This window comes from Bubalus bubalis, chromosome 2 (genome assembly GCF_019923935.1).
Source record: "Bubalus bubalis isolate 160015118507 breed Murrah chromosome 2, NDDB_SH_1, whole genome shotgun sequence".
NCBI classification, from domain to species: domain Eukaryota; kingdom Metazoa; phylum Chordata; class Mammalia; order Artiodactyla; family Bovidae; genus Bubalus; species Bubalus bubalis.
Genome location: NC_059158.1, coordinates 160,549,902 through 160,552,636, shown reverse-complemented (window position 1 = coordinate 160,552,636; position 2,735 = coordinate 160,549,902). Strand labels below are relative to the sequence as shown.

The 2,735-nt window shown below is 40.3% G+C and overlaps 1 pseudogene; it reads right to left on the bottom strand.

The window, feature by feature from the left end:
- Positions 1–370: 370 nt before the first annotated feature.
- On the bottom strand, positions 371–1,230 carry LOC102411065 (annotated as a pseudogene).
- Positions 1,231–2,735: the final 1,505 nt, after the last annotated feature.

Below are 2,735 nucleotides of genomic sequence, written 5' to 3'. Positions count from 1 at the left end.
TAAATCAGATTTCAAATTTTTCTCACTTTGGGCTTTGCACTTAAAGAGAAAAGAAGAACTTTGTCCTCTTAGAGGGAAGGATTTTAGGAAAAAATAAACCAAATAAATCCAATAAGCCCCATGCCAGCAGTCCCCTACTTGTCCACCATTTACCCTTTGGAGAAAAAAAAATAAACTTTCCGTTTGACTCTCCCTTGCTGACAGTCTCTTCTAACTGTATCACAAATTGAACTTTAAAATAAATAAATGAATCAAACCAGCTGCTATAGGATGGGAAACCCAAAAATGTGTGAGTAGGACATTGTTGAGAATGAAAACCTCAGCATCAACTGATCCAAAAACATCCAAGTTTTTCTTTTTTTTTTTTTTTTTATAGTGGAGTATGGTTTATTAAGCTGTGCTTTAGTACAGGTGCTCTAAGGCACAAGGCCCTGACATTCTGCCAATTTTTCTTGAGCAAGGACACCAGAAAGCTGAGAGCTAAGACGATGTTGTACACAAACTCATCATCTGTTGTCGTCAGGTGGCCAACAGCCACTGCCAGACACAGCACCTTCTTCATCTGGAACTTGATGGTGGACTTCACTTCATCAACTTCAGCCACCGTGTTCTCACTGTGGGTCAGCAAGGAAGGGAACTTGCCAGGCTTGTTCAGGCCTGGGCCCAGGATTCATGGGATCTGCTTGATCAGAGACTCAGAAGCCAAAAAGGCATCATACTTCTTGGCCAGCTTCTTGACCAGTTCCTTATTCTTGTTGAGTTTCCTCAGCGCCATGTGGGGGATATCCACAGCCTTGGCTTCTTCACAGTGCTGCTGGTCCCACAGGACACACATGGAGAATTTGGGGCGGGGAGTGGACTTAAGCCTGACGGTGCCCAAGAAATGTTTGTCCTTCTGAGAGTCATAGGCCTACAGGCTGACCTGAAGCACCACCATCTCCAGACACTGCAGGCACTTATGCTGGTTCCCAGGCAGGACTTCCCCCACCGCTTCATAGTGTGTGTTGCAGGAGACTTTGCTCCTCATGGTTCCTCACGCTGTGATAACTGGAAAAGCAAAAACATCCAAGTTTTTGATGTGGCCCTCATCTTTCCCTTCTGGGGAAAAAGGGATTTTTTTAAGCAATAGTGACAGTGATGGCCATATCAAAACGAAAACTTAAAATTTCATGTAGATGATTCCCTAAAACCTGACAGTGAAAAGAAATGCAGGATAATCTTGATCAGCTCTCTATTTCCATCCACTACTGCTGCTGCTGCTGCTGCTAAGTCGCTTCAGTCGTGTCCGACTCTGTGCGACCCCATAGGCGGCAGCCCACCAGGCTCTGCCGTCCCTGGGATTCTCCAGGCAAGAACACTGGAGTGGCTTGCCATTTCCTTCTCCAATGCATGAAAGTGAAAAGTAAAAGTGAAGTCGTTCAGTCATGTCCGACTCTCAGTGATCCCATGGACTGCAGCCTTCCAGGCTCCTCCGTCCATGGGATTTTCCAGGCAAGAGTACTGGAGTGGGGTGCCATTGCCTCTTCCTCCATTCACTACTAAGAATCCACAAAAATCAACCATCAGAAGAGCAAAAGACAGCACCCACCAGGTTGCCTGAGTTACTAAAATGACTAAAAGGTCACCTGTGTGCTAATGTGTGGTGGTTTCTCACCTGTAGTTATTAATACTTTCCATTGATCAGAACCCCTTCCTCATCTCAACTCCAGAAATTCAGCTTTTGCTATTTTATATATTGAAATTCCATGTAACATTTTGTCTAAAGAAAGAATTGTGATGCTTAGAAATATTTGGAAAACATTATTGTATGAGAATGCACTTGATAAACTGAGACATAGTGTGACTTATTTTACAGTATTATATTGAGTATAATTTGCACAAAGGACATGGACACACCTCGTGTTCATTCAGTGATGATTTTAATATGTGTAAACACTCATGTATATATCAATTAGATAAAGAGAATTAGCATTTCCTTCATCCAGAAAGTTCCTCCAGTCCACTTTCACTCAACATTCCCCCTTTCACACACACAGAGACACTCTGATAACCACTGATTGGATTTCTATCACCATTGATCCCTTTCACCTATGCTAGAGCTTTATATGAATGGAATCACCTAGCACATACTCTTTTGTGCCCAAATTCTTCCTCACAACATATTATCCATGAGATTCACTCACGTTGTTAGATGTAACTTATTTTTTTTCATTGTTGCATAGGTTTCCATTATAAACAGGTCACAATTTGTCAATTCACATGCCGACAATCTAAGGAGCTATTTCCAGTTTGAAGCTACTATGAATAAACCTGCTATCAATATTTCTGTTCAAGTCCCTTTGTGGTCATCTGTTTTCTTTTCTCCTGGGTAAATACTTTGAGTAGAATAGATAGGTTAGAGTGTAAGTGCATGTCCAACTGTACAATATACTGTCAACCAGTTTACCCTTTTATATTCCCACTAGCTATGAAACTTTCAGTCATTCACTAGCATTTAGTGCTGTCAGTTTTAAATTTTAACAACTTTAATGATTGGCTTAAAATATCTTGTGGTTTTAATTTGCATTTCTTTGATGTTAAACATCTTTTCATGTACATAATTGCCATTCTAATATATTTTTTGAGTATTTGTTCAAGTTTTTGCTCACTTTTAAAAAAAATGATGATTTGTCTTTGTTTCATTAGTTTTATATATTTCAAATAAGAGTCCTTTCTTAGTTAGATATATTGTGAAT